This window comes from Leptopilina boulardi, unplaced genomic scaffold (assembly GCF_019393585.1).
Source record: "Leptopilina boulardi isolate dan_hultmark-lab unplaced genomic scaffold, ZJU_Lbou_2.1 LbouV2_341, whole genome shotgun sequence".
Classification (NCBI taxonomy): domain Eukaryota; kingdom Metazoa; phylum Arthropoda; class Insecta; order Hymenoptera; family Figitidae; genus Leptopilina; species Leptopilina boulardi.
Genome location: NW_026137909.1, coordinates 885,700 through 898,802, shown reverse-complemented (window position 1 = coordinate 898,802; position 13,103 = coordinate 885,700).

Sequence of the window (13,103 nt, the reverse complement as noted above, 5' to 3'; positions counted from 1 at the left end):
CACTTCTATTATTAAGACAAAAAACATTGTTAAACCCTCAACATTGCAAAAATTGCGGGAGAAAGTGTGCAAAAATTTAAGTTTAAAAAACGTTATAGTTCCTAAAAAACCAGACACTAGTAAGGTCACCCTCCAGTGTCCACAGCTCCAGACTAGTGTAGAAACCAGAGCGGGAAACCTCCAACCCCTACCAGAGTTAGGAACTAAGGACGTATTACCGCTCCGAGAATCGTTCGAAAAATTGTGTATGGAGATATTGACAGACGAGACTCCAATGGATGTTAACAATAATAACATTCTACCAGTTTTCGAGGAAGTTATACCAACTATCCAGTCATCCCCCGTGCTTCCTCCAATGCAGACTTTCGTACCGGAAAGTGTCCAGTCACCGATGGAAGCCAATATGGAAGTGGTACCATTGGATCCAAAACTAAAACATCTACCCTTCCATATTGCAAAACTCCCCAACGGTCCATGGATACACGTTCCGATTGGTGTCACGAGGTATCGTGTTTGGCAAAGCAATCGCCGATGGTCTTTGCGATTGGTACCCTTACTAAGGAATCTTGCAATTAACGAGGAGCTTCTCCTAAATACAAGAATCTATGCAGCATCCTAGACAATTGGGAGCTTCCAAGGTCTAGTATGGTGCACATGCTACCTGCGCGATCGGTCCTAGATTCGTTGAGGTGCAGCTCTGGAATCTGAGACTGGGGGGATGATTTCTTCCTACTTCTGGGCGCCTCCAGGACTAGGGTGATTTTATCCCCAGCTAATTTTAAATGAGAGTTAACAGGATTTTTTATCACAGGGCTCTTCCTGAGTAAAAATGAATGACAAACTGCACTTTACATATTAGATTCTCTCTAATGGGAAAGGCTCTATTGTAGAGGCGGTAGAGTCACTGGACGACATTTTTTTAGTATCAATTGAAGGCAGTCGCGAGCCAGGGAAATTCTCATCTTGCAGTCCGTTGCAAGAGATAATTTCTTTCCCCCCTCTCAAAGTCCTGTTGTGAGAGAGTCGTCCAACATTTAGAGAGAATCAGTAATTAATATCATAGTGGCTTAACTTACGAGATATTAATATGTAAAGATATAATTTGAATGATTTACTAATCCTGCGAGTAATTCAGGTTAGCTGCGCGAGAATACTTTTCATATTTGGGTACTAACACATGTTCTTACTAAACTTACAGTTTCCACCTGATCGCAAGGGTGCCGAGGTGGTCTAGTGTAGACGTGCGCTAAGTTCGGACCAGAGGGTTCGAGGTTCTATCCCATGTACGTGGTTATTATTTTCTTTTTATCATCTTATAAATTATGAAATTATGAAACATGTTTAAAATATTACACGTTATTTTTAGATTAAATTTATTTCGATTTCTTACGTATTAATCTTGGTTTTAGTTTCTTTTTTTTACTAAAATTCATCTTTTAGTTTCTTTAGTCCGTGAGACGGAGTCATTTTTATTTTCTTTATTTTCGTTAAATGTCGGTTCGACGAATAATGTTAATTACTTTATTTTCGTTAAATGTCGGTTCGACGAATGATGTAATTTTCTTATTTTTCGTTCAATGTCGGTTCGACGAATAATGTTAATTACTTTATTTTTATTAAATGTCGGTTCAACGGGTAACGTTAATTTCTTTATTTTTCGTTTAATGTCGGTTCGACGAATGATGTCGAAAGAAACGTCAGAAGTGTTCCAAAAAAGTCATATTAAGTAATCAGACAAAAATATTAGCAAAATATACTGTTATTGTTTAATTGATGAACTTTTTATTGACTATACCTTCACACCTTCCAAATTCACACGAATAATGGTCTCTTAAATATAAATTTTCTGTAAATGCAAAGAATCTTGGCTTCGACGAGTTAAATCCGCGAGCACAAAAATAGCTATAATTACAAATTGTAATAAATTTATTATAATAAATTGTATATTAATTGTTTATTGGTATATTAAATATTTATTAATCACTTTATTATTAGTTGAGAAACTCTTCATTTTTAAAAATATGTTATTTTTACTCTAACGAATAATATAAAAATTATTAATTATTGTTAATGTTATATAACAATAATGGAATAATACAAAATAAATTTAATAAGGATAGTTTAAGTAATTTAATGAAAATGTTTGCATAAATCGAGTTGTTAAATTTAAAATTTAAATTATTAAATTTTACACAATCAAAATTATATAAAATATATGTGACCGTCCACGACAAAACAAGGCTTAGCTCCCAAAAAATTAATTTTGAGTTTTTGATGCTAATCGATAGATTTTAAGTTGCTCTTTCACATGCAAAAGTCAGAAATTGTTTACGTCAATTACTTTTGACACTATAACGTTCTAAAGACGGGCATGTCAAGCGTGTTTCTTGCTTCTGCTTCTACTTCAATCGCTTACCCTGTGAAATTTACTTTTGGGAGCTAAGCCTTGTTTTGTCGTGGACGGTCACATATAAGAAAAAAAGCTTCTATTACAAATAATAATAAAAATAAAATTCCGTTTTAAAAGATATACATAAATGTATATTTTGATTAATTGAATATGTAAATTAAATATTAGAAAAGTATATTTTAATGAAAAAAATTATTTTACTGAATCGAATGAATTAATTTCTTCTTGTCGCCGAAGTGCTTGCAGAATTTTTCTTTGTGTCGATTTAGAATAATTTTTAAAATCTTTGTATCGATACGTTTTACAGTTTTTTCAATGGCCAGTATTAACATTTCAATTAAATCAAATTCATCGTACTGTTACCTTCACATTTGAATGTTCTTTTAATCTTTAATTTAATAATCTTTTTTTTAATTTGTAGAATAATATAAAACTTTAACTTTAAGGAAATAAACATTAACTTGACTTTTTATTTTCAATTTGACTTTTGAAAACATTTGACATAATAAAAATTCGTTTTTCAATTGGAAGTTAAACAAAACGATAAAAAAGAAAATTTAAAAAATTAATTAAATTTAAATTTATATACAAAAATGTTTAAAAAATTGAAAATGTTTGACAAAAAAAATTTTAATACTTTGAATAAAAAAAATCTACTAATAAATAAATTAATTTTCATGCAAATAAATTAGAAAAATATTTTAAAATTTTTGGGCGATTTTCACTGCATTTGTTTTAAGAGGCTAAATTCAGTTTAGCGATATGTCATTTATTGTAAAAGTGCAGTTGCAAAAGTGCAAAAACATAGAGTCGTTGATCAAAACTTATTGCTTAGTTTTTTGGTGCAAAGCCAAAAAATACAGTATCATTGAAGAGCCAGAAAGCTTGAAAAATATTCCGGATGGCAAAACAAGTGATATTGTGGAAAAGCGCGTTTCCTATAAGGCAGTGGTAAATATGAATTTCTTTAAAAGTTATCTTTAGAATAGGTTTGTCTAAAAAAATAATTAAAAAATAAACTGAAAATAAAAATTGAATAAAAAATAAAAAAACATTTTTATTAAAATAATATTCAATAATTAGGTACACAAATTTTTAATTTATTTGTTATTTTTTAAAATAATTTGTGAATGATGCAAAAAACTATAATTAAATTATTTGTTATTCTAAAAATTGTGTTGCTAGAAAATCTATTGGTACCCCCACAGCACCGAAAATTTCCTGAAAATTTCCTAAAGATTTATTTGCAAACTTCGGAAACTTTAATTGCAAAGTTTAGAGAAAATTGTATAAAGATTTAAATGTCCAAAATGAGTAAATGTTTGGCGTAAAACTTGACGGAAGATTTAAATTAAATTTTCCAGAAATTTTCGACGCGAAAATTGAGTGAAGATTTAAATTAAAGTTTCGTGAAATGTTTGGCGTAAAAGTTGACTAAAAATTTAAATTAAATATTTATTAAAAATTTATACCGAAAGTTGAGTGAAAATGTAATTTAAATATTCAGTCAATTTTTGTGTCGAACATTTCCTAAAAATTTAAATTAAATTTTCAGAAAAGGTTGGACGAAAATATTTGTAAAAAATACAAAAATAATATTTAAGAAGTATTAATATTATTATTAATATTAATAATAATAATAATAATAAATTATAATGATAATTTTTCTTCCAAATTATATATTAGAATGTGAAAATTTTGATCCACGGAAGGTATTTTAAATAACACAAGTTTTATGTCATTTTTTAATTTATTGCTAAGCAACGTTTCGATGACATGGTTTTGTCATCCTCTTCAGGCTGATAAAGAAATTTATACACCAATTAAAATAAAAATAAAAAAACAACTAAGATACACAAAAACACAGTATTCACAATAAATTAAATAAATAAATAAGTCAATTACCAAGTATAAAATTAAAATTACATTTTTTGTAATTAGTCAAATGAATATAAAATTTTGTGTCTTATCATGGCAAGCGAATTTTCGAAACTAACAATAAATATTATAAGTTTGATGCGAATAGTGATGATGACAGGGTGAATGAACTCAAATATAAACAATGCGACAAATGAAAGTGAAGACAAGTCATGAATCTAATCTTTCAATTATAGGAAAGTAAATTTTGTTTAAGTATAAAATATCATTTTTTCTATTAATAGTATTTTTGTTATTTTTTATATGTAACATTTCAGAAAAACAGCGTTTTTTGAAATCTGGTTCTCGATCGAGAATAACAGTATTAAACCAATCAAATTCATGATCTGGCTCAGATTGATGTTCATTCACTACAGTTTTTTTAGAATTATCAATCTTTTTATGTTCATCAATGCGTGTTTGCAATGTACGTTTCGTTTCACCTATGTAACAGGCTGGACATTTTTTACATTTAAATTTATATACTACATTAGTTTCTGACCATTTTTCGGTTTTATCTTTGCCTAATTTTACAATTGTTTTTAAATTTTTGTTAACTATTGGAATGCTCTGAATATTGTAAGATTTTAAAATATTGGATAACCTAATAAAGTCAGGATAATTAAAAGGGATACAAACTTTTGGGGTTTGTTTATATATGCGTGACCGAATATTCTTTAAATTTTGATTGTTAATATTACGAGATTTTAAACAATTTAATCGGACTTTTGTATGTTTTTTAATGAACTCAATAGGATAATCATTGTTAAGAAGAATTTGTTTTAGCTTCATTAGGTTATCATTGTGAAACGACGAGTGTGAGAGTAAAATTGCTCTGTCTACTAAGTTATAGACTATATTTACTTTTTGCTGTACAGGATGATTTGAAAAGTAATTGATAAGTCTCCCGGAAGAAATAGATTTTTGATACCAGTTGCAAATAATATTTTGATTATTATTAATTGTCAAAGTGACATCTAAAAAATTAATTTTTTCATTTTCTTGAATTTCAAGTGTAAATTGTATATTACTATTATATGAATTGAAAACATCGATAAATGAGTTAATGCTATCTTTGTGAATACATAGAATGGTATCGTCAACGTATCTGAAATAAAATAATGGGATGCAATTATATTGATTTTTTAAAATGTGGAGACAATCACACTCCAAATCGTCCATCACAATATTAGCAAAAAGTGACGAAATCGGAGAACCCATGGGTGTACCATCGAGTTGTTGATAATATTCATTATTAATTGGAAGTGGGATATTTTCCTTTAAATCGTCAAGTAGAATTTTTGCTAAAAAATGAGTGGGACTGTTAATCAGTGAAGTTATAGGACGGAAGGGAATATCTTTTTTGTGTACTTTGGGAAGTCCATAGAATTTTGGTAAAACTGTATCTGTTAGTGTCAATTGGTTGTTATGATGTTTATATTTTAAATAATCATTCGTATTCAAATTTTGAAGTATTTTTTTGGTTGAGGATTGAAGTTTGCTTAAAGGATTTGAAGTGAGGAGTTTGTAAGTGGAAGTATCAGAAAGCATTTCAGTCAGTTTTGTGTAATAAACCGATTTATAAAGACAGACAGTAGTGTTACCTTTATCGGAGTTAGTGACCATTATGTCTGGGTTTTGTTTTAGAAAATTGTTAGTCTCTTTTATTTTTTTAGTAAATATCTTGTCTTCATGAGAAATGTGCGGTAACTTATATATTCGCTCACGCATATATAAACAAACCCCAAAAGTTTGTATCCCTTTTAATTATCCTGACTTTATTAGGTTATCCAATATTTTAAAATCTTACAATATTCAGAGCATTCCAATAGTTAACAAAAATTTAAAAACAATTGTAAAATTAGGCAAAGATAAAACCGAAAAATGGTCAGAAACTAATGTAGTATATAAATTTAAATGTAAAAAATGTCCAGCCTGTTACATAGGTGAAACGAAACGTACATTGCAAACACGCATTGATGAACATAAAAAGATTGATAATTCTAAAAAAACTGTAGTGAATGAACATCAATCTGAGCCAGATCATGAATTTGATTGGTTTAATACTGTTATTCTCGATCGAGAACCAGATTTCAAAAAACGCTGTTTTTCTGAAATGTTACATATAAAAAATAACAAAAATACTATTAATAGAAAAAATGATATTTTATACTTAAACAAAATTTACTTTCCTATAATTGAAAGATTAGATTCATGACTTGTCTTCACTTTCATTTGTCGCATTGTTTATATTTGAGTTCATTCACCCTGTCATTATCACTATTCGCATCAAACTTATAATATTTATTGTTAGTTTCGAAAATTCGCTTGCCATAAGACACAAAATTTTATATTCATTTGACTAATTACAAAAAATGTAATTTTAATTTTATACTTGGTAATTGACTTATTTATTTATTTAATTTATTGTGAATACTGTGTTTTTGTGTATCTTAGTTGTTTTTTTATTTTTATTTTAATTGGTGTATAAATTTCTTTATCAGCCTGAAGAGGATGACAAAACCATGTCATCGAAACGTTGCTTAGCAATAAATTAAAAAATGACATAAAACTTGTGTTATTTAAAATACCTTCCGTGGATCAAAATTTTCACATTCTAATAATAATAGATAGATAGATCTTTATTATTATTATTATTATTATCAATAAAAAAATTTACTATCTGGGATTAAAAATAAAATAAATAATATACAAACATTGTTGCTCTGCTTTGATTCACATTGAATCAAGCACTGCATGCTTGTTGAGCAAGAACTTTTGAAAACAAATTTTGGGGTGCTGGGGATTGAACCTACATTCGCCGCGCGCTAGCTAAAGACCCTAACCACTACACTACAGATATCTGGCTGAAAAAAAATCTTCCACACACTCTACAACTTACTGATAGACAAGTGATCCTACTTATCGACTCAAAAGTCGATAATATAAAGTTGTAGAGTGTGTGGAAGATTTTTTTTTCAGCCAGATATCTGTAGTGTAGTGGTTAGGGTCTTTAGCTAATTTTTTTAAATCAAAATGTATCTTATTTTCCATTTTTATGAGAAAAATAAAGATTTCGAGTTGTTAAATAAACTTCCTGTTTAAAAAAATGGACAAACGGAAAAGTATTTTTTAAATAAACAAATTATTTAAACAAGAATTTTTATCAGGGTCACTTTCAAACTATTCTTATCTTTCCCAGCTAAGAGATAAAGAAAAAAAAATTTTTTAAATAAGAGGGATTCCACGGGTAAAACGAACAGTTGTCGGTGACAAGTTATCGATTTGGCTCAAATTTTTTAGGCGTATTCTACCTCTAAAAATACTCAACTAGCCAAAATTTCAAGCCCCTATCTCATAAAGAACACTCACAATCGTAAATTTCGTGAAAAGTGACATCTTTCAAAATGAAGATTGAAAAATCCATTTCTTCTCGAAAAAATGTTAATTTTGGTCAAAAAAAAAATTGGAAAGATACTAGTCGATGGGAAATTTTCCAAAGAATCCAATGCCATTGGAATTTTTGACCTATCTCTAAACGCATGCGCAGTAGATTAAAAAAACTGATTTTTTTAAAAAAATTCATAACTCAAAATGACCTATTTCGATTTGGCTCTAATTTTCAGGAAAGACAGCTGAAAAGCTATACTTTAAAATGGTTATACCTAAAATTTGCATATTTTGAGTTTTTAACCATTTTTATGCAAAATAGTGAGCTAATTCAAATTTTTTCAAGGTTTCCTTACAGTATTTGCTTTTTGTGCGCATGCGCAGTTATATAGACAAAAACTAAGCCCAAATTCAAAATCCTCGAAAAATTTCCAATCAGTTATCTATATTAACACTTCATTTTTATTTATTCTAAACAAATTTTAACAGAAAAAACAAATACAAGTTATAATTAAGAGCATTGCAAATATGAGAGTGTTTAAAAAAATTATCTTTTGCGTTTACTTCTTGAATTTGCCCTTGATTATCATTTATTTTTATTATTATAGTAATTTTACCATTTTTGTTATTAATAATTTTTTATTAAAAAAGGATCTTTAATTTTATTAAATTCAAATCAGGGCGGGAACGACCTGCTTCCTGTGCAGGCAGCTGTTGACTGGAGGTGTGACAGTTCCTTTAATTTTAAATATGGCTTCCAATAATAAACTGAAAATAGGAACATAACCTAATCTTTTAATGTTTATTTTTTAGTCTGGTGAAAGTAAATAAGTGATATAGTAGTATCTAGTGATCAATTTATCATTTACAGTATGTCCGAAAAAGGTAATTTTTGCTAAATGTTATAATTATCACTGATAAGTTATGTGTAAACTTTTGTTTCAAAATTAGGTTATATTAGGTATTTAATAATTTACTAATACTGCATTGTTCCATCTCTTCTGTAATAAAGAAACTCATTTTTTATAACCTAATTTTGAAACAAAAGTTTACACATAACTTATCAGTGATAATTATAACATTTAGCAAAAATTACCTTTTTCGGACATACTGTAAATGATAAATTGATCACTAGATACTACACTGTAAAAAAACTTTTGTGTCGATTTACACGCCAAATGTAAAATAACTTATTCAACAATGTTAATTTATTATGCTTTGTAAATTTACAACGTTAAACATTTTAATTTTACACTGCTGAACGTTGTGAATTCACACGGAGTATGGCCACATGTATGTATGGCCATACTTTCCAATGTCCAACATTGTAAAATTGCACAACCGTGTGAATTCACAACGTTCAGCAGTGTAAAATTAAAATGTTTAACGTTATAAATTTACAAAGCATAATAAATTAACATTGTTGAATAAGTTATTTTACATTTGGCGTGTCAATCGACACAAAATTTTTTTTACAGTGTACTATATCACTTATTTACTTTCACCAGACTAAAAAATAAACATTAAAAGATTAGGTTATGTTCCTATTTTCAGTTTATTATTGGAAGCCATATTTAAAATTAAAGGAACTGTCACACCTCCAGTCAACAGCTGCCTGCACAGGAAGCAGGTCGTTCCCGCCCTGATTTGAATTTAATAAAATTAAAGATCCTTTTTTAATAAAAAATTATTAATAACAAAAATGGTAAAATTACTATAATAATAAAAATAAATGATAATCAAGGGCAAATTCAAGAAGTAAACGCAAAAGATAATTTTTTTAAACACTCTCATATTTGCAATGCTCTTAATTATAACTTGTATTTGTTTTTTCTGTTAAAATTTGTTTAGAATAAATAAAAATGAAGTGTTAATATAGATAACTGATTGGAAATTTTTCGAGGATTTTGAATTTGGGCTTAGTTTTTGTCTATATAACTGCGCATGCGCACAAAAAGCAAATACTGTAAGGAAACCTTGAAAAAATTTGAATTAGCTCACTATTTTGCATAAAAATGGTTAAAAACTCAAAATATGCAAATTTTAGGTATAACCATTTTAAAGTATAGCTTTTCAGCTGTCTTTCCTGAAAATTAGAGCCAAATCGAAATAGGTCATTTTGAGTTATGAATTTTTTTTAAAAAATCAGTTTTTTTAATCTACTGCGCATGCGTTTAGAGATAGGTCAAAAATTCCAACGGCATTGGATTCTTTGGAAAATTTCCCATCGACTAGTATCTTTCCAATTTTTTTTTTGACCAAAATTAACTTTTTTTCGAGAAGAAATGGATTTTTCAATCTTCATTTTGAAAGATGTCACTTTTCACGAAATTTACGATTGTGAGTGTTCTTTATGAGATAGGGGCTTGAAATTTTGGCTAGTTAAGTATTTTTAGAGGTAGAATACGCCTAAAAAATTTGAGCCAAATCGATAACTTGTCACCGACAACTGTTCGTTTTACCCGTGGAATCCCTCATAACCAAATTGAAAAAAATGAATTAAAAAATTATTTTTTTCGTTAATTTTATTGAAAAGTCGAAGAAAAACCAAACTTTTTTTCTTTAGGCGAAATTTTTCTAATGTCAATAATTTTCTAGTTATATGTATATAATAGAAAATAGGTCTACTTTAAAAAATCAAAATTTAAAAAATTCATAACTCGAAAATTTGGCCATAATAAAAATGAATAAATAAGTATACTAAGGAACGAAGAAAAAATGTTTGTCTAAATTTAAAATATGAACTGAAATCTTGCGTGGAATTACCCCTATATTTTACAAAGTGAAATTTTACTATTCCAGAAAACAAAAAGTACCTGAAAACGTTAGAAGTATCAAAAGAAGGCAAAATAATGTAGAAGGCGAAGACTTCGGCCAAAACTGTCCCAAAAAATGGTAACAACGTGTCAGCGAAAATAATAAAAGATAAGCAAAGAGCCGTGATTCAAAATCAAGTCAAGGAACAAGTGCTACAGTTAACTTCCATCACAGCTCCACTTCATACAAAAACAATGTCTAAGAAAAAGGGTAATTAATTATTTTTTTTTTTCAAAAAATTCAAAAATTAATTTTTTCTTCAAAAAATTAAAAATTATTTTTTTTTCAAAAAATTAAAAATTTTAACTTTTTTTAAATTTTTAAAAATTTTACTTTAAAAAAAACTTAAAAATATTTTTGCAGGGTGTCTTACGGTCAAGGAAGTCAGGGAAAGTCAGGGAATTTTGTTGGTCAGGGAAATGTCAGGGAATTTCAAAAAATTTCATTCAAAGTCAGGGAAATTTCTGTAAATTTCTACAAAAATTAAAATTTTTTGTGAATTTAAAAATTTTTTAGTCTAAAAAAACTTGAATGGTTTTTATTACCATTTGTTACTACCGATAGAAATTAATTTATTAGTCAAAATAGCTGGGATAGAGAGCACTTGTTAAAAATCGATTTTCATAACCGAATTTATTTGGAACTTGTTACTTGGAAGTTTTTAACGTTTCTTTTGACGTTTCGAAAGTTGGATTTAAAAATTTCAAAATGGCGGATTAAAAATGGCGTTCAAAAATTTCAAAAATGGAGTGAATTTTTTCGCAGTTTTTTCCTCGGGGTTTTTTGAAATATTTGAACGCCATTTTGAATTTATTAAATCTAACTTTCGAAACGTCAATAGAAACGTTGAAAACTTCCAAGTAACAAGTTCCAAATAAATTCGGTTATGAAAATCGATTTTTAACAAGTGCTCTCTATCCCAACTATTTTGACTATTTGAGATAGTTATTTCATGTTAAATAAATTTTCTGTGCAATTATCATGCACTTTTCAGTTTTGGGACTTAAAGTTGTAGGTTTAAGCTTTCATTCAAGCCCTCGTGAAGGTTTTTTACGGAACTGACCGAATGAAAAATTTTTTTTTGGGTATATTCTTGTTCAGTGACACCTAAACTTTCAATAAACACAGAAAATTTTAAATAAACACGACTTGACCATTTTTTTGTAACCCAGTGATAATTATAGAAAATTATAAATAAATTAAATCTAAGAAATGAATTATTCTTAAAAATCGTCGTAGAACCAAAATTCAAAAAGGTTATGTAAATTAAGTCAAATAATAATTGTTAATAACAAATTGTAATAAAAATTATTATTGTTTATAACAAAAAATTAATCTAATTGTAAAAAGATGCAAAATATAAAAGATCTCCCCTTCTTTGAGATTTTATCCCTACTTTTTGGAAATCTGTTTCTTTAAGGGACAACCCACAAAAAGTGTAAATTTTGAGTGGGCATAGACCCTTAAAAACGCATGTTTGCGTAAGTCAGCAACTCATTCAAAAATTTTACAGTCATTCAAAAAGTTATTTCAACATTCAAATTTCTACATAGAAACTTAAAAGTGTCATTCAAAAGTCATTTTCCACTTTCAAATTCACATACACTATTTCAAATCAAACGTCTAAAAAATTATTCATTTATTCCAAATTCTAAATTTATTCAAATTTTATAATTTCAAGTTTCAAAAGTTTAGTGAATTTTCTACAATTATTACAGAATCAGAAATTATTAAGGAAGGACGATTAATCTAATATATTTTGCATCTTCAGGGAAAATTATCTTTGATAAACAAAAAAGTAAGTTTTAAAATTATAATTACTATCTTTACTTTATTTCTTTTTGATAACTTCTTTCACTTTCTAAAAATCTTTCACAATTTCCCAATTCCAAAGAATACTGCCGTATTTAAGTTGGCGGTTATTCTTTAAAATTGTATAATTTTACCTATGTGATTCCAATTTATTTTAACCTTTGATTCCAAATTTTACTCCTTATTTTATGTATTTCCTTAATTTTTCAATTATCTATAAGTAAATTCAATAGAAATAAAATAATCAAAATCCATTCCTAAGCTATTGGATGAGAATCCAGGCCTAAAATTGTAATAAATTATTAAAACTATAATTTTAATTTAAAATATAAAAATTAAATTATTATTATTTGTTATAAAAATTTATAAAATATTATTTATGTTACATTACGTAACATTACCTTTATCGAGAAAACACGTTTCTAAAGTTACAACTTTAGAACGTTTTTTAGTACTCAAAACTTTATTGTAATATTTAAACTACAGTTTTTTATGTTATAGAGTATAATAATACTAAATAAAACCTTTTGTAATGATATTATTTTATTTTTTATTTTTCTCTCTCTCTCTTTGAAATATTAAGTAATATAAAGTATAACCCTTCTTCTACATTTAACTGTGTTGCAATAAATGGTTCCAAATTGAGCTTATTACGTGCTGAGAAATGTTTTTATACATACTTATTCTACATGAACCTTTTATTATTAAGTGTTGACAGACAATTTTCATGTTAAATTGATGAGTCATTTCTGGATAC